Here is a 20,192-nt window from a genome sequence, read left to right on the forward strand (position 1 = left end):
GGGAAGATTCCCTGGAGAAGGAAATGGCAACCCACTCCAGTACTCTTGCCTAGAAAATCCCATGGACAGGGGAACTTGGTGCAGGCTACTGTCCATGGGGTCGCAAAGAGTCGGGCACAACTGAGCGACTTCACTTCTTCTTTATGCCTCCTAGCAATCTTGATTCCAGCTTGTGCTTCATCCAGCCCCGCATGTCACATTGTGTAATCTGCATATAGGTTAAATAAACAGAGTGACAAAATACAGTCTTGATGTACTCCTTTCCAAATTTGGAACCAGTCCATTGTTCCATGTCCAGTTCTAACTGTTGTTTCTAGACCTGCATACAGTTTTCTCAGGAGGCAGGTAGGGTGGTCTGGTATTTCCATCTCTTGAAGAATTTTCCAGTTTGTTGTTTTCCATACAGTCAAAGTCAATAAAGCAGAAATAGATGTTCTTCTGGAACTCTCTTTTTTTTTTTTTTTTTTTTGATGATCCAATGGATATTGGCAACTTGATCTGTGGTTCCTCTGCCTTTTTTAAATCCAGCTTGAACCTCTGGAAGTTCTCGGTTCATATACTGTTGGAGCCTTGCTTGGAGAATTTTGAGCATTAACTTCCTAGCTTGTGAAATGAGTGCAATTGTGTGGCAGTTTGAACATTCTTTGCCATTTCCTTTCTTTGGAATTGGAATGAAAACTGACCTTTTCCAGTCCTGTGGCCACTGCTGAGTTTTCCAAATTTGTTGGCATACTGATTGTAGCACTTTCATAGCATCATCTTTTAGGATTTGAAATAGCTCAACTGGAATTCCATTAATTCCACTAGTTTTGTTCATAGCGATGCTTCCTAAGGCCCACTTGACTTTGCATTCCAGGATGTTTGGCTCGAGGTGAGTGATCACACTATCGTGATTATCTGGGTCATTAAGATCTTTTTGTATTCTTCTTTGAATATAGATCTTCTGTGTATTATTGCCACCTCTTCTTAATATCTTTTGCTTCTGCTGTGGCAGGCAAGTTCTTTACCACTGAGCCACCAGGAAGTCCAGGTGATTTATATGGATTATTTTCATTAGTTCATATAGCAATTCTATGATGTAAATATAATCCCTGCTTTACACATGTAGAAACATTCGTGTGTTAACTGACTTGTATCACTAGTAAATTCTACAGAGCTAATAAGTTTTGAAATCAGGAACTATGATACTATGGTTATATATACTTTTTCTAATTTTACAGAATTTCAGTCAAAGGCTTTCATTAATAAGAATTCAACTTACTCTCATTATTAATCTTTTGAACTACTAAAGTGTACCTTAAATTAAGAGGTAGACTATACAATTACTCAGAACACACATCCCAAAGCCAAACTCTCTGAATCTAAACCTTGGCTCTGATGCCCTTAAACAGTATAATCTTGAGCAAGTTACTCAATATTTGTGGGCCTTGTTTTTCTCAGTGGGAGCAAGTGCATAAAAACAGCATATAAATATAAAGTTTTATCCATATACAAAAATTTTGTACATAGTATATCTCAATAAATATTAGATATTGTTAACACTATCAGTTATATCTTTATGCATCTCCCAATTCCTAGAGTTACAAAATAATGCTTCTCCAACATCTTCTGCTAGATAATTTCTCAGGCTTCATCTGTACAGAGCTGTACACTGGCTGTTGTGTTAGTTTCTTTTCATCCATCATTCCTGTGCTAAATATCCCTGCTTATTTAAGTCCTCTACCAGAGTTCATCTGCAGGCTACTAACTGAACAATCAAAATATCTGTCAGTTTACAACAAATATATCTGTAGGCTAATAATATCAAAGCTGTATATTGTCACACTGATTATTTAACTTCTATGCAAGAGTACATCATGCAAAATGCCAGGCTAGATGAATTAAAAGTTGGAATCAAGACTGCTGGGAGAAATATCAACAACCTCAGATATGCAGATGTTATCACCCTAAGAGCAGAAAGCCAAGAGGAACTAACAAGTCTTTTGATGAGGGTCAAAGAGGAGACTGAAAATTATGGCTTAAAACTCAACATTCAAAAAACTAAGATCATGGCAACTGGTCAAAGCACTTCATGGCAAATAGATGATGGGGAAAAAGTGGAACAACAGTGACAGATTTTATTTTTGGGGGCTCCAAAATCTCTGCAGATGGTTAATTACAGCCATGGAATTAAAAGATGCTTGCTTTTTGGAAGAAGTTACAGCAAACCTAGACAACATATTAAAAAAATAAAGACATTACTTTGCCAACAAAGGTCTGTACCATCAGCTATGTTTTTTCCAGTAGTCATGTATAGATGTGAGGGTTGGATCACAAAGAAGGCTGAGCACCAAAGAACTGATGCTTTTGAACTGTGGTGCTGGAGACAACTCTTGAGAGTACCTTGGACTGCAAGGAGATCAAACCAGTCCATCCTAGAGGAAATCAATCCTGAATATTCATTTGAAGAACTGTTGCTTAAACTGAAGCTCCAATACTTTGGCCACATGATGTGAAAAGCTGACTCATTAGAAAAGCCCCTGATGCTGGGAAACACTAAAGGCAGGAGGAGAAGGGGACGACAGAGGACGAGATGGTTTGATGGCATCACCGACTCAGTGGACATGAGTTTGAGCAAGCTCCAGGAGGTAGTGAAGGACAGGGAAGGCTGGCATGAGGCAGCCCATAGGATTGCAAATAGTCAGACATGAATGAGTGACTGAACAACACTTTGCCGACAAAGGTCCATATAGCCAAAGCCATAGTTTTTCCAGAGTTCATGTACGGATCATGTGAGAGCTGGACCATAAGGAAGGCTGAATGCCAAAGAAATGATGCTTTTGAATTGTGCTGCTGCAGAAGACTCTTGAGAGTCACTTGAACATCAAGGAGATTAAACAAGTGAATCCTAAAGGAAATCAAACTTGAATAATCATTGGAAGTACTAATGCTGAAGCTGAGGCTCTAATACTTTGGCCATCTGATGCAAACAGCCAACTTACTGGAATAATCCTTGATGCTGGGAAAGATTGATGGCATGAGGAGAAAGAGACAACAGAGGATGCAACAATTAAATGGCATCACTAACTCAATAGACATGAATTTGAACAACCTCTGTGAGATAGTGAAGGACATTAGAAGCCTGGTGTGCTGCTGTCCATGGGGTCACAAAGGCAGACATGACTTTGCAACTGAACAACAAAAATTAACAATAACTGTACAGGCAATATATTTGTTGACCTGGAAGTACCTGGAACATCCCTATTCCTAGTTCCAGGTAGGCTGCTATACATAAATGACTGAAACAAATGTTGGTTCTCATATGCTAACCAATTTATAGTCTCCTTTGAATTTTCTACATCAGATTATTTTGTCTGTTTCTCTGTAATGCTGACTGTTGTATGGAACCTTTTAGATTTAATTAAATCTGCTGAAGCATCATCATAGTCTGAATCTGGGTCATGTTCTCATTTTCAGAAAGATCATTTACTTCAAAATTGTCATGAAGTTTCTTCCTACTATTGAATAACTCCAATAGTTTCCAAAATTCTCCAACTGAGTCCAATTTAATCAGAAGTCACTGATTTTAATTACTGAATCTGTCTGCAGTTTATGAGTTCAGAAAGATTCTGTCACCTTTTAAAGTTAAATCCAGCTGAAATTTTGCCTCATTATCCATGCCTGTAATCTCTTCTTTCCATTTATGAAGACTGTGGTTTTCCTTTTTTTCTACATGGAATACACCTTATTTTTTGTATCTCGCCCAAGAGCCTGCAATGGATCAGACTATTAACAGCAGCAAGAGAAGAAAGCCAAGGTCAATCCATGTACCACCCTTACCCTTGTGGGCCCACACCCCATAAAGCTTCTCCTCTTTGCAGACTCATTTGTGCTGGATCAGATTTTCATTTCCACTGCTGCTAATATGGGTTCCCTGATACTGCCCACAACTCCCTGTTCCCAGAGGCATATTTCATGGATATTTGTTTTTAAAGAATGAAAACAATTTTCCAGTGCAGTGATATTCAGGTAGGGGAAAAAAGCGTAGATATTCACAGGCTTCGCCCCTCCTCCCAGTCATCAAAGGAGAATTTATTTATTATCAGATATCAGATCACAGTCGTACAGGAAGACCAATGAACAATGACTAACTGAATTGTTCCCAGGTTATATAAACTAATTTCTAATTAACACAAAACTACTTAAAAATAAAATTATCAAAACTGGGAATGGATTTATGACAATGGAGAAGGGAAATGCAGAGAGGCTATTGGAGGGAATGGCCATAATGGAGACTACGATAGCAATACTGTGTGAGGAACTGAAAGAGATGAGTAGAGGCATTTTAATCTGCACACTGTGGTATACAGTATTGCCACCTCTTCAAAAGCCCTCCCTAAACATATAGTACTTTGAAGAGCTTTCTGTGTTAGGTTTTTTTCCTTTTGAGGGTTTTAAAGCTATCTGAGGATGAATCTTAATTTAAAACAGAGGCCCAGTTTTATTTTGTTTATGTATTTTTAACACCAACAAAATACTAAAATGCATTTAATGAAAAACAATGTATTATTTAAGCCCTTTTCTCTCCACTATAGATCTATGAAAATTTTTTTTGCATTGCTTCTCTATAATGAAAAAAAATCATTTCCTATATCAAGCTCATATTTTTCCTCCCTGTCTGTTACTAATTGAATCTTCTACAACATTATCTTAATACCAACGATCGATCTGATTATAAGCCAGTTAATTATTAATCAGATCATAACTATGTTTCCAATTATGATAGCTTTAGTGTTATTTGGTTTTCAGTACTGAGTTATGTGAATTTTGTATTTTCTTTGTAAATCTAGATTTTTTTAAATAAAGAATTTTCTTAGTAATTTACTACTGTGCATTCACACACACATACACAAGTCTGGACACATTTTGGGGGGGGGGGGCACGTCATACAGCTTGCTAGATCAATGAGAGATCAAACTTGTGACCCCTGCAGTGGTACTGCAGAGTACCAGCCACTGGACTGCAAGGGAATTCCTAAGATTAGAAAAATTTCTTAACCTAAAATATTTGCATTGATTTCATTTTTCTTCAAAACTACTGTATTGTGATTGTCTGATCTTTTAGTCCAACAAAAACCACACCTCAAACTAACACAATCCTTAACAAACCTTTGATTAGTACTCCTCCTGTTTCATCATAGCCAAAGCTTACTACTGCAGTAGTTAACCAAGGAGTACTAGGAAATATGTTTGTGTTGTTGTTTTACTGTAGTTAATCAAATAAAACTCCTTATTTCCCAATCAAGAGATTAACTACAGTTCCATGCATACCCATATTTACTAGTGTAAAATTTAAACCAATCTTTTTCTCTCTTACATTACCATTCCAGTGTTAAATTTTAATATTTTAAAATGAATTCAAATCAGTAAATGGAAAATATAAACAAAAAATATATCTCACTATGACTTGCATTTGAATTACATATTGACCTTAGGCTCACAATTTACAAACTGACTTCTACAGTTAGATTAATTTATGAGCAATTAGTACAATTACAAATTGCATTCATATAAATGATAATGATCTTTCTGGAATTATATGCAAACTTGATCCATCACATATGTACAAAAGAAAGCTTGGGATGCGCAGAATCCCTTAATGAGAAAATAAAATAAGCACTTTGGAACCAGTACATATGACATTATTATTAAAGAGAGGAGATAAAACATATAGAATTGCTAATAGAAATATTAATAGAGATACTGGAAACTCAGAATACATATTGTAAATAGGATGTTACAGGGACGTCAATAATATTGGCAGCAAGAAGCCTCTAACACTTTTAATGAGAATGTGGAAAGTGTATGTGAATTACACTTGATAATAATGAATGGTCAGATAAAGGACTGCAGAGATTTTCAGAGTAGAAAATCTATTGGTCATTCAGGCCCATAAATGACTAAACGAAATTATTTATCTTATCCTGAGAATATTTAGCTCTGGGAACTAACCTGAAATAAAGTGTAGTATTAATTTTAAATTTGTTAAATTTAAGGAATTTAACACTAAGGAAGCAATCACTACCAGCAGCATCACAGATCATAACAGAGGATCAGTGAAGTAAATTTCTCTACTAAACAACGGTTTGGGTTTTCTGTAAAATAATAATCTACATTAGTTTCTATGATAATGAAGGACAAGAAAGTCTAACAATAATTTATTTATAGGGACTACATATAAGCTTAATAAAGACAATCCTACCAGTTTTCCTAACATTATGTATTCAATTTTTAAATGGTTGCCTTACTCATATAGTTAAAATGACCACTGTAAGTGTCATGTCTATAAATTAAAGAGAAAGAAAACACAAAAGTAGGAAAGGGGGAAGGAAGGAAGGTAGGGTGGGAGTCAGGGAGGGAGGGGAGAACAAACAGAGGGGCCATTTCTCCAAAATACTATCAAAAATGGATATTATGTCTAGTCCCATATCCCATCATTTTAAAGACTGATGGACTTGAATATGTAACATCTCTCATTCCCATGCTTCGTGTGTGTGTGTGTGTGTGTGTGTGTGTGTGTGTGTGTGTGTGCATGTGTGTGTCTGGAAAACTGTAGGTAATGTAGGACATGGACCAACATATTTGGCGTGTATAAGTTATTTGCTAATTAAACACTGCATTATAAAAGTACTTATGAAGGAGAAGTGTTTGGAAGACATTTTCCACAGCCCTCATATCCATTAGTACAGTTCACTCTTTTTTTTTTTTTTTAATTTAACTTGTATGTTCTTTTAACACCAAGAACATTTTCTTACAAAACAGAGATTTACAGACTTAGAACACGAACCCATGGTTGTCAGTGAGGAAGGGACATTTAAGGACTTTGGGAAGGTCATGCACACACTGCTATATTTAAAATGGAAATCAATAAAAATGTATTGCATAGCAATATATCTATTGTATAGGCAATATAGTATTGATTATTATTTGTATGCATATGGAACTCTGCTCAATGTTAAGTACAATTCACTCATATAGAAGAAACCTAAACCAATAATGGAAAGTGAAGAGATTCAGTTAGCTCCTAGAGAACAGGAGGCCATTGTTTTTTAAATAAACTTATTTAAACTATAAATTAAAAAGATTAAGAAACTATTTTTTAAAATTCACTGAATAGAAATTTGAAGTGGACTACATCTGGGACAGGGCTGTATTAATCTTGGAAAACACAGTGTTAAGGAGGGAGAGAGACAGACAAACAGAGACTTTTTTGCAAGACTAATCTGCTTATGACAGATGGTTCATGGTGGAGAGTTCTGACAAAACGTGGTCCACTAGAGAAGGGAATGGAAAACCACTTCAATATTCTTGCCTTGAGAACCCCATGAACAGTATGAAAAGGAAAAATAAATTGACACTGAAAGATAAACTCGACACTGAAAGATAAACTCCCCAGGTTGGTGGGTGCCCCATATGCTACTGGAGAAGAATGGAGAAATAACTCCAGAAAGAAGGAAGAGATGGAGCCAAAGTGAAAACAACATCCAGTTGTGGATGCAACTGGTGATGGAAGTAAAGTCTGATGCTGTAAAATACAATATTGCATATGAACCCAGAAGGCCATGTCCACGAATCAAAGTAAATTGGAAGTGGTCAAACAGGAGATGGTAAGAGTGAACATCGACACTTTTAGGAATCAGTGAACTAAAATGGACTAGAATGTGTGAATTTAATTCAGATGAGCATTACATCTATTACTGTGGGCAAGAATCCCTTAGAAGGAATGGAGTAGCCCTCAGAGTCAACAAAAGAGTCTGAATGCAGTACTTGGGTAAATCTCAAAAACAACAGAATGATCTTTGTTCATTTCTAAGGCAAGCCATTCAGTATCACAGTAATCCAAGCCTATGTCCCAACCACTAATGCTGAAGAAGCTGAAGTTGAACAGTTCTATGAAGACCTACAAGACTTTCTAGAACTAACACCTAAAAAAGATGTCCTTTTCACCACAGGGGACTGGAGTGCAAAAGTAGGAAATCAATAAATACCTGGAGTAACAGGCAAATTTGGCTCTTGAGTATGAAATTAAGCAGGGCAAATGCTAGCAGTTTTGCCAGGAGAACGCATTGGTCATAGCAAACATCCTCTTCCAACAACACATGGACAACACCAGAAGGTCAATACCACAATCAGTTTGATTTTATTCTTTGCAGCCAAATATAGAGAAACTCTATAGAGTCAGCAAAAACAAGACTGGGAGCTGACTGTGGTTCAGATCATGAACCCCTTATTGCAAAATTCAGACTTAAATTGAACAAAGTAGGGAAAACCACTAGACCATTCAGGTATGACCTAAATCAAATCCCTTATGATTATACAGTGGAAGCAACAAACAGATTCAAGGGATTAGATCTGATACAGAGAGTTTCTGAAGAACTATGGATGGAGGTTTGTAACATTATACAGGAGGCAGTGATGAAGACCAACCACAAGATAAAGAAATGCAAAAAGTCAAAATGGATTTCTAAAGAGGCCTTACAAATAGCTGTGAAAAGAAGAGAAGCGAAAAGCAAAGGAGAAAAGGAAAGATATAAGCATCTGAATGCAGAGTTCCAAAGAATAGCATGGAGAGATAAGAGAGCCTTCCTCAGTGATCAATGCAAAGAAATAGAGAATAAAAAATAGAATAGGAAAGACTAGAGATCTCTTCACGAAAATTAGAGATACCAAGGGAACTTTTCATGCAAAGATGAGCACAATAAAGAACAGAAATAGTATGGACCTAACAGAAGCAGACAATAATAAGAAGAGGTGGCAAGAATACACAGAGGAACTAGGCAAAAAAGATCTTAAGACCCAGACAACAATGATGGTATCATCACCCACCTATAGCCAGACATCCTGGAATGTGAAGTCAAGCGGGACGTAGCAAGCATCACTATGAACAATGCTAGTGGAAGTGATGGAATTTCAGTTGAGCTCTTTCAAATCCTGTGAAAGTGCTGCACTCAATATGCCAGCAAATTTGGAAAGCTCAGCAGTGGCCACAGAAATGGAAAAGGTCAGTTTTTCATTTCAATCATAAAGAAAGGAAAAAAAAATAAAATAAAATCTGTTTTGCAAAAAAAAAAGAAAGGTAATGCCAAAGAACATTTAACCTACTGCACAATTGCACACAGCACACACTCTAGCAAAGAAATGCTCAAAATTCTCCAAGCCAGCCTTCAATAGTATGCCAACCAAAGCTTCCAGATGTTCAAGCTGGATTTAGAAAAGGTAGAGGAATGACAGATCAAATGCCAACATCCACTGTATCATCAAAAAAGCAAGAAAATTCCAGAAAAAAGAAAAAAAAAAAAAACACATCTACTTCTGCTTTATTGACCAAGCCAAAGCCTTTGACTGTGGATCACTACAAACTGTGGAAAATTCTTCAAGAGGTGGGAATACCAGACCAACTGACCTGCCTCCTGAGAAATTTGCATGCAGGTCAAGAAACAACAGTTAGAACTAGACATGGCACAATGGACTGGTCCCAAATTGGGAAAGGAGTACATTAAGGCTGAATATTGTCACCCTACTTCATTAACTTATATTCAGAGTACATCAAGCAGAATGCCGAGCTGGATGAAGCACAAGCTGGAATCAAGACTGCTGGGAGAATATCAATAATCTCAGATATGCAGATGACACCACCCATTTGACAGAAAGCAAAGAAGAACTAAAGAGCCTATTGATTAAATGAAAGAGGAGAGTGAAGAAGCTGGCTTATAACTCAACATTCAAAAAACAAAGATCATGGAATATGGCCTCATCACTTCATGGTAAACAGATGAGGAAACAATGGAAACAGTGACATACTTTATTTTTCTGGGCTCCTAAATCATTGCAGATGATGACTGCAGACATGAAGTTAAGAGACACGAGGTTCTTTAGAAGAAAAGCTATGACCAACCTAGACAGCATATTAAAAAGCAGAAACGTTACTTTCCTGATAAAGGTCCATCCAGGCAAAGCTATTGTTTTTCCAGTAATCATGCGTGGATGTAAGAGTTGTATTGATGCTTTTGAATTTTGGTGTTGGAGAAGACTCCTGAGAGCCTCTTGGACTGCAAGATCAAACCAGTCCACCCTAAAGGAAATCATTGGAAGGACTGACACTGAAGCTGAAACTCCAATACTTTGGCTGCCTGATGAGAAGAACTGACTCATTAGAAAAGACCCTCCTGATGTTGGGAAAGATTGAAGGCAGGAGGAGAAAAGGACAACAGAGGATTAGACAGTTGGATGGCATCACTGACTCGACTGACATGAGTTTGAGCAAACTCTGGGAGTTTTTGAGTAACAGGGAAGCCTTGTATGCTGCAGTCCATGGGGTTGCAAAGAGTCCAATATGACTGAGCAACTGAACTGAACTGAATCTGCTCAAGTTCACTATAGATACCACAGCACTCTATTGTAACACCGGGTAATCTGAGTTTTAACATTTCTCATTTCTAAAAGAAATTTGAGTCAGTAATCTTTTCAGATCATGAGGAAATAATTTGATGGAATGGAGACTAGTCTAGAGGGAATTTCTAGAGTTTGGCGATAAATGGACAATGAGGGAAATACCTTTTGAAAGCCATACACTGCTGAATGCATTCATTCATATTTTATTTCTTGTGGAAATTTGCAGAGCTGTTTTCTGTAATTTCTGGGAGTTCAGTAATTCAATTTGGTTGGAAAACAACAACAAAAAATTACTTGTCTGCTTTCCTTAAAAGTGTGTGTGTGGATAATATATATAAAATGCCCACCATTAGTTGCCCCTTCTCCCTATTCTCCATTCAATCCTAATCATTTAAAACTGTCTAAAGAGTCTGATCTCATTATCTGTCTGAGCTCTGAGGCACCTTGTCCATTCCTCTTTTTTGCCCTCCTGTCTGCTCTGATGACTGGAAGAGTGCCAATCTTTGATTAATGACAGTGAAGAGAGTTTATGCAGATAAAGCAAACTGGACAAGTGGGAGAATTAGGCAGAGTGGGACACATCAGCAGACTGGGTAGGAGCTGTGATAAGAGAAGCCAGCTCAAAGAAGATGCTCAGAAGGCAGAGCTGTGTAATGGAAGGAACTGAGTCTTCAGCAATAAAGATCTCTGAAACCGAGCCCTGGCACAAAACACCCTGTGTGTGTGTGTGTGTGTGTGTGTGTGTGTGTGTGACTGAGCTATTTAGATCCCCAACTTGTAGCTTCCTCATCTCTAAAACTGAGAAAATATTTTAATTTGCAACCTAAGGAGCTAATTTAAGGGTGCTTTTGTTACGTACAAATAGGTTATAGTGTTGAGAATATACATTATTTGTATGAATATGGCTCTCATATTTACCTCCCTATTTAGACCTCTTCTCTAAATGTTAGACTTGAATATCTAGACACTTAACTGACATCTCCTGGCATCTACTCTTTGTTATCTAATAGCCAACACAAACTATGTATCAAAAACGGAGCTATTGATCTTTCCTTCCAAATCTGCTTTTCCCTACACACACACACACACACACACACACACACACACATATATATATATATATATATATATAATATATACATTGTATGTAATGTATCAGACCAGATCAGTCGCTCAGTCGTGTCCGACTTTTGTGACCCCATGAATCACAGCATGCCAGACCTCCCTGTCCATCACCAACTCCCAGAGTTCACTGAGACTCACGTCCATCGAGTCAGTGATGCCATCCAGCCATCTCATCCTCTGTCGTTCCCTTCTCCTCCTGCCCCCAATCCCTCCCAGCATCAGAGTCTTTTCCAATGAGTCAACTCTTCACATAAGGTGGCCAAAATACTGGAGTTTCAGCTTTAGCATCATTCCTTCCAAAGAAATTCCAGGGCTGATCTCCTTGCAGTCCAAGGGACTCTCAAGAGTCTTCTCCAACACCACACTTCAAAAGCATCAATTCTTTGGCGCTCAGCCTTCTTCACAGTCCAACTCTCACATCCATACATGACCACAGGAAAAATCATAGCCTTGACTAGACGAACCTTTGTTGGCAAAGTAATGTCTCTGCTTTTGAATATGCTATCTAGGTTGGTCATAACTTTCCTCCAAGGAGTAAGCGTCTTTTAATTTCATGGCTGCAGTCACCATCTGCAGTGATTTTGGAGCCCAGAAAAATAAAGTCTGACACTGTTTCCACTGTTTCCCCATTTCCCATGAAGTGGTGGGACCAGATGCCATGATCTTCGTTTTCTGAATGTTGAGCTTTAAGCCAACTTTTTCACTCTCCACTTTCACTTTCATCAAGAGGCTTTTGAGTTCCTCTTCACTTTCTTCCATAAATATATATAATATATACGTATTATATAATGTAATATACATTAATGTAATATATATTATATATATATTAATGTAATATATATAATATATATGTATTTATGTAATATATATATATGTGTGTGTGTAATCCATATCCACATATATACATATATACATAGTCACCTCAAAGTAAACTGCACCACCCCATGTGCTGAGGCCAGAAACTCGAGTCATCCTATTCCTTCCCCTCACATTCAAGATCAAAATGGCAAGTGCTGTCTGTAGATATATCCAAAATCTGACCACCTGCATCAGTATCACCTAGCAAAGGTCTGCACCTTTTTTTTTTTTAATTTGCAGTAGCCTTCTTAATATTCTGAATGTTCGCACTTTTGCCTACTCTCCCTATAATTTATGCTTCACCTAGGAACCAAAATTGTGTTACTCAGTATCAGTCAGAATATACGGTCCTCTACTCAAAAGCCTCCAAAGATTCTTGTCTCACTCACAGTAAAACCCAGTGTCATTATACTGACCTGTTTTCTGACTTAATCCCCTCATCTTCTCCCAAACTCCTTATACTTAGTCAACAGAACCTGACTCGTTTATGTCCCCAGAAATATAGGGAAGTTCCTGCCTGAGATGTTTACACTCTTTTTCCTCTAACTAGAATGTTCATCTCTTTTAAGTCTACATGTCTTACTCTCTCCTGTCTGTATTTAAATATCACCTTTTTCTCTTTCTAAATTGTTAAACGTTTATACTCTGTCTCTCCCAACACTGCCAACTCTCTTCTCTCCATTTCCCACTCAGCACTTATGGACATCTCACTACATTATATTAGTATTTTTTTCACTTACTTATTACATATATGTCTGACAGTCCTATTAGAATGTAAGCTCTAATATAAGTGGGCATTTTTCACCTTCCTTTTTTCAATATTTCATCCTTATCATTGAGAACAGTGCCTGGTGCAAAGTGGGTACTTAAGCGTTTACTAAATGAAGAAATGAACTACAATTAAAAATTTTACTTTAAAATACATTCAATGACACACAGTTGAGTCATGTATAACTGAATTAAACAGCCCATCCATTGGATTGATTTTAGACACAAAGACGTACTTGTAGGTTACAGCTGGGCTTCTTTTCTGTCTATAAGTGTCATCTCCCTTTACTCAAAAGCATACTTAGAAAGAACAGGAAGAATCTGGTCTCTCCCAGTCTGAAATAAGCAAATACTATTATTTACTATAAGGACAACTTTTCAATACATTTGGAAAAAAAAAAGAATAAGCCTGCATTGTGCAGGTTATATACAGACTTTGGGTGGACACAGTTCAGAACTATATGAAAGCCAGGAAACTGGAAGTAAAGATAGATGGCTGTTACTGAAAATCTTCAAGATAAACACACCAGGCTCACTGAGGGCAACTTAAGAGCATGCAGTGGTAGACAGAATCCTGTAAGTGTTTCAAAGGCAACATAACCATCTATCCCAAGCGACAGAATAATTTGTTACCTCTGACCGGATTAAATTGTGCTTCTTAAGGATGCTAAAGCTGTCCCTTTAATGAGAAGCTGAAATTTGGTCTACAGGTAGTGTTCATAATTTTCCTTATATTCCAGGAGAGTTAAGACCAAAGAGAAAAAAAAAAATGATGATGAGCAACCAGGAAAGGAAATAACACTATCTGTCCTACTGAACGAGAAATTCAAAGATGAAAGCCTGTCAAAAGTTATATGTGATACTATTTATATGTATTATATGAATGACTATGTGTTGTATCCCAAAGTTGTTTCCACACACAGAGGTTAAGGAAAGAATAAAAAAAAGCACAGACCACTAAAGACTGGAAGGTGGCAAGTTTTAATAATCAAGGGAACTTACAAATGAGAGTAGTCTTAGGCCACTTCAAGACCAGTGCATCTCACCACTGACTCACAAGAATATTCAAAGTTTATAGAGTACCCTTCCAGACATCCTGGAATGTGAAGTCAAGTGGGCCTTAGAAAGCATCACTAGGAACAAAGCTAGTGGAGGTGATGGAATTCCAGTTGAGCTATTCCAAATCCTGAAAGATGATGCTGTGAAAGTGCTACACTCAATATGCCAGCAAACTGGGAAAACTCAGCAGTGGCCACAGGACTCGAAAAGATCAGTTTCCATTCCAATCCCAAAGAAAGGCAATGCCAAAGAATGCTCAAACTACCGCACAATTGCACTCATTTCACACGCTAGTAAAGTAATGCTCAAAATTCTCCAAGCCAGGCTTCAGCAATATGTGAACCGCGAACTTCCTGATGTTCAAGCTGGTTTTAGAAAAGGCAGAGGAACCAGAGATCAAATTTCCAACATTCGGTGGATCATGGAAAAAGCAAGAGAGTTCCAGGAAAACATCTATTTCTGCTTTATTGACTATGACAAAGCCTTTGACTGTGTAGACCACAATAAACTGTGGGAAATTCTGAAAGAGATGGGAATACCAGACCACCTGACCTGCCTCTTGAGAAATCTGTATGCAGGTCAGGAAGCAACAGTTAGAACTGGACATGGAACAACAGACTGGTTCCAAATAGGAAAAGGAGTACGTCAGGCTGTATATTGTCACCCTGCTTATTTAACTTATATGCAGAGTACATCATGAGAAACAGTGGACTGGAAGAAACACAAGCTGGAATCAAGATTGCTGGGAGAAATATCAATAACCTCAGATATGCAGATGACACCACCCTTATGGCAGAAAGTGAAGAGGAACTCAAAAGCCTCTTGATGAAAGTGAAAGTGGAGAGTGGAAAAGTTGGCTTAAAGCTCAACATTCAGAAAACGAAGATCATGGCATCCGGTCATTCCCATCACTTCATGGATAATAGATGGGGAAACAGTGGAAACAGTGTCAGACTTTATTTTTGGGGACTCCAAAATCCCTGCAGATGGTGACTGCAGCCATCAAATTAAAAGACGCTTACTCCTTGGAAGGAAAGTTATGACCAACCTAGATAGCATATTCAAAAGCACAGACATTACTTTGCCAACAAAGGTCCGTCTAGTCAAGGCTATGGTTTTATCTGTGGTCACGTATGGATGTGAGTTGGACTGTGAAGAAGGCTGAGCGCTGAAGAATTGATGCTTTTGAACTGTGGTGTTGGAGAAGACTCTTGAGAGTCCCTCGGACTGCAAGGAAATCCAACCAGTCCATTCTGAAGGAGATCAGCCCTGGGATTTCTTTGGAAGGGATGATGCTAAAGCTGAAACTCCAGTACTTTGGCCACCTCATGCGAAGAGTTGACTCATTGGAAAAGACTCTGATGCTGGGAGGGATTGGGGGCAAGAGGAGAAGGGGTCGACAGAGGATGAGATGGCTGGATGGCATCACTGACTCGATGGATGTGAGTCTGAGTGAACTCCGGGAGTTGATGATAGACAGGGAGGCCTGTCGTGCTGTGATTCAAGGGGTCACAAAGAGTCGGACATGACTAAGTGACTTAACTGAACTGAGAGTAGCCTTAACTGAGTTGTCACATGTTCAGTCCAAATGGTATCAACAACACTTTATTCTTTCAAGGGTACATCCTTGACATAGCTGTTAGCATAGGAATAGTAGGTGGGATGTGCATAAAACGACAACAGAGGGGGAAAAGGAAATGAGTCTCCAACTATGAGGATCCAGGTCATGAGTCAAATAGTGGTCACAATCTCCCAATGACATCCTCTAACATAATGATCCTGTAAATCTTTTCCATGATTAAGAATCATGTTTTCTTCAGCACAAAATCTAAGTCACTTCTGGTATTGTGTGTGGGGAATGCCGCCATCAGGAAAGCCATGAGTAGCAGGGCCACTTATCCCACAAGAAGGCAATAGGAGGGGCAGACTTAGTTCAGTCAGTCTGGTTCCAAGCTGGGGCCTTGAATACAAAACTAGTGATTCCAAAGGAGAAACTTTTAGTAACTGTTTCAGTAGGAGAAGGGTGTCATCCAGCAAACACTGGCAGTAGTGTTCATCATCTGCATTAGCCATGCCCTAACCAAGCTGTACGATCGATGTATGTGTGGCTGTGTTTTGTTTTTTGTTGTTGTTGTTTTGTTTGTTTTTTTTTTAATTTTATTTTATTTTTTAAACTTTACATAATTGTATTAGTTTTGCCAAATATCAAAATGAATCCACCACAGGTATACATGTGTTCCCCATCCTGAACCCTCCTCCCTCCTCCCTCCCCATTCCATCCCTCCAGGTCGTCCCAGTGCACCAGCCCCAAGCATCCAGTATCATGCATCGAACCTGGACTGGCAACTCGTTTCATACATGATATTTTACATGTTTCAATGCCATTGGCTGTGTTTCAAACTGCCTAGTTTCAGTTGGTTCCCTCTACCTTCCCTTCGTTGGTTTTTTGGAGCATGGTTCTCAGCTTAACATTATTTCAGTGTCCTATTTGAATACTTTCCAATAAGCCTGTTTCTGCTTAAATTAAAACAAGCATGTATTTTTTGTTTATTACCAGCACTATGGCTGGTTATAATAGTATAGATGTGCAAGTGATTTTCTTCTAATAGAAAATAAGTATTCAGTGAGATGGGTGATTATATGCTACATATACTTTATCACAGATTAAATCTGAGATTTGAAATAAGGTATAACATAAAAACAAGTAAATAAGAAGGAATATTGAAATTCTTAACAGGGAAGATCAGATCAATGAAACAGTATTCCACATCTATATTACTGAAGCACGAAACAGGAAAGTATTGCAATGAGAATGTGTTTAAAGCCACCAGGCCTTTAAAACACAGAAGGTGAAAAGGGAAAACCTGAGGGTAAAAAGCATGCAAGCCTTGAAACTGAAACTGAGGGAGACAACCCAAAGGCAACATTCACCGGAGCCTGGATGATCAGGCTGAAGGAACAGAGAAAGCCTAAGGGCAAAAATGCATTCAGGCCCAACAGTGAGTTCGAAAGGATCCCTTCAGGGCAAGACTCATTTTGGCTCTAGCAATAAGTTACAATGGACCAAGCTTTGAGGCAGCATGTTTAATGCCCTGGAATTGAAAAACTAAGCATATAACTAGGGGCAGCCTGCATTTTGTATAAAATGATAGTAAGTCTGATTGCTAAGAGCTGGGATGTGGCAAGAATTTAAATGTGCAGCAAATGGCTTATGAGAAAACTAGACAATGAAAGAGAAAAAGAGAAAACGGATTGACAGTGAGCAGCACATATTGATAAAAACCTGTACTGAGTGCAATATTGTAAGCCAGAGAGCCAATGTGCACATCTCCTCAATCAGTATATATTAATTCTTATTGACTGATCTATTTTCATAATGTAACAGACCTCTAAAGAATCAGAATAAACTGTATCCTGATAGCTGATATTGAGTTAGTAATTAATGTTGGAGAAATCTCTTTACAGTATAGAGGAATAAAAAACAAAGAAACAAATAAACAAAAAAAAAAAACACAAGCATATCTTAAGGTTAGTTATGCAGAACAGTAAGATTCCAATATATTTTTTTTTTCCTTTGAATGTGTTTATTTTCTTTATTTTATTTTATTTTTAAACCTGAAACACTGTTAGTTTTGCCAAACATCAAAATGAATCCGCCAAAGGTATACATACGCTCCCCATCCTGGGCCCTCCTCCGTCCCCCCTCCCCATTCCATCCCTCTGGGTCATCCCAGTGCACCAGCCCCAAGCATCCAGTATCGTGCATCGAACCTGGACTGGCAACTCGTTTCATACATGACATTACATATGTTTCAATGCTATTCTCCCAAATCTTCCCACCCTCTCCCTCTCCAACAGAGTCCATAAGACTGTTCTATACATCAGTGTCTCTTTTGCTGTCTCATACACAGGGTTATTGTTACCATCTTTCTAAATTCCATATATATGCGTTAGTATACTGTATTGGTGTTTTTCTTTCTGGCTTACTTCACCCTGTACAATGGGCTCCAGCTTCATCCACCTCATTAGAACTGAAACAAATGTATTCTTTTTAATGGCTGAGTAATACTCCATTGTGTATATGTACCACTGCTTTCTTATCCATTCATCTGCTGATGGACATCTAGGTTGCTTCCATGTCCTGGCTATTATAAGCAGTGCTGCGATGAACACTGGGGTACACGTGTCTCTTTCCCTTCTGGTTTCCTCAGTGTGTATGCCCAGCAGTGGGATTGCTGGGTCATAAGGCAGGTCTATTTCCAGTTTTTTAAGGAATCTCCACACTGTTCTCCATAGTGGCTGTACTAGTTTGCATTCCCACCAACAGTGTAAGAGGGTTCCTTTTTCTCCACACCCTCTCCAGCATTTATTGCTTGTAGACTTTTGGATTGCAGCCATTCTGACTGGTGTGAAATGGTACCTCATAGTGGTTTTGATTTGCATTTCTCTGATAATGAGTGATGTTGAGCATCTTTTCATGTGTTTGTTAGCCATCTGTATGTCTTCTTTGGAGAAATGTCTATTTAGTTCTTTGGCCCATTTTTTGATTGGGTCATTTATTTTTCTGGAGTTGAGCTGTAGGAGTTGCTTGTATATTTTTGAGATTAGTTGTTTGTCAGTTGCTTCATTTGCTATTATTTTCTCCCATTCTGAAGGCTGCCTTTTCACCTTGCTAATAGTTTCCTTTGATGTGCAGAAGCTTTTAAGGTTAATTAGGTCCCATTTGTTTATTTTTGCTTTTATTTCCAATATTCTGGGAGGTGGGTCATAGAGGATCCTGCTGTGATGTATGTCAGAGAGTGTTTTGCCTATGTTCTCCTCTAGGAGTTTTATAGTTTCTGGTCTTACGTTTAGATCTTTAATCCATTTTGAGTTTATTTTTGTGTATGGTGCTAGAAAGTGTTCTAGTTTCATTCTTTTACAAGTGGTTGACCAGATTTCCCAGCACCACTTGTTAAAGAGATTGTCTTTAATCCATTGTATATTCTTGCCTCCTTTGTCAAAGATAAGGTGTCCATATGTGCATGGATTTATCTCTGGGCTTTCTATTTTGTTCCATTGATCTATATTTCTGTCTTTGTGCCAGTACCATACTGTCTTGATGACTGTGGCTTTGTAGTAGAGCCTGAAGTCAGGTAGGTTGATTCCTCCAGTTCCATTCTTCTTTCTCAAGATAGCTTTGGCTATTCGAGGTTTTTTGTTATTTCCATACAAATTGTGAAATTATTTGTTCTAGCTCTGTGAAGAATACTGTTGGTAGCTTGATAAGGATTGCATTGAATCCATAAATTGCTTTGGGTAGTATACTCATTTTCACTATATTGATTCTTCCAATCCATGAACATGGTATATTTCTCCATCTATTAGTGTCCTCTTTGATTTCTTTCACCAGTGTTTTATAGTTTTCTATATATAGGTCTTTAGTTTCTTTAGGTAAATATATTCCTAAGTATTTTATTCTTTCCGTTGCAATGGTGAATGCAATTGTTTCCTTAATTTCTCTTTCTGTTTTCTCATTAGTGTATAAGAATGCAAGGGATTTCTGTGTGTTGATTTTATATCCTGCAACTTCACTATAATCATTGATTAGTTCTAGTAATTTTCTGGTGGAGTCTTTAGGGTTTTCTATGTAGAGGATCATGTCATCTGCAAATAGTGAGAGTTTTACTTCTTCTTTTCCAATTTGGATTCCTTTTATTTCTTTTTCTGCTCTGATTGCTGTGGCCAAAACTTCCAAAACTATGTTGAATAGTAATGGTGAAAGTGGGCACCCTCGTCTTGTTCCTGACTTTAGAGGAAACCCAATATATTTCTCTTAAGTAATAAACATCTTGAATACTACAAACAGAAATGTGAGCTGTCCTAAAGAAATTAATAGGCATTCAAATTTTTATTTAGTTTTTATATCACCAGTCACATGGCTTAAAGCAGTTAATGAGTAAGACTGTCTAC

The 20,192-nt window shown here is 37.9% G+C and overlaps 1 long non-coding RNA gene across 2 annotated transcripts in view; it reads right to left on the minus strand.

Annotated features, from left to right (window-relative positions):
• LOC129628214 (uncharacterized) overlaps positions 1–20,192 on the minus strand; it is an 88,633-nt gene that overhangs the window by 36,295 nt on the left and 32,146 nt on the right. The window contains exon 3 of one of the 2 annotated variants that reach the window (XR_008702742.1): positions 18,511–20,028. The exons of the other annotated variant lie outside the window; for it this stretch is intronic. This is a non-coding gene — a long non-coding RNA (uncharacterized LOC129628214). Of the gene's footprint in view, positions 1–18,510; positions 20,029–20,192 lie in introns of those variants that run through there. 2 annotated transcript variants of the gene reach the window in all.

This window comes from Bubalus kerabau, chromosome 15 (genome assembly GCF_029407905.1).
Source record: "Bubalus kerabau isolate K-KA32 ecotype Philippines breed swamp buffalo chromosome 15, PCC_UOA_SB_1v2, whole genome shotgun sequence".
Taxonomy (NCBI): domain Eukaryota; kingdom Metazoa; phylum Chordata; class Mammalia; order Artiodactyla; family Bovidae; genus Bubalus; species Bubalus kerabau.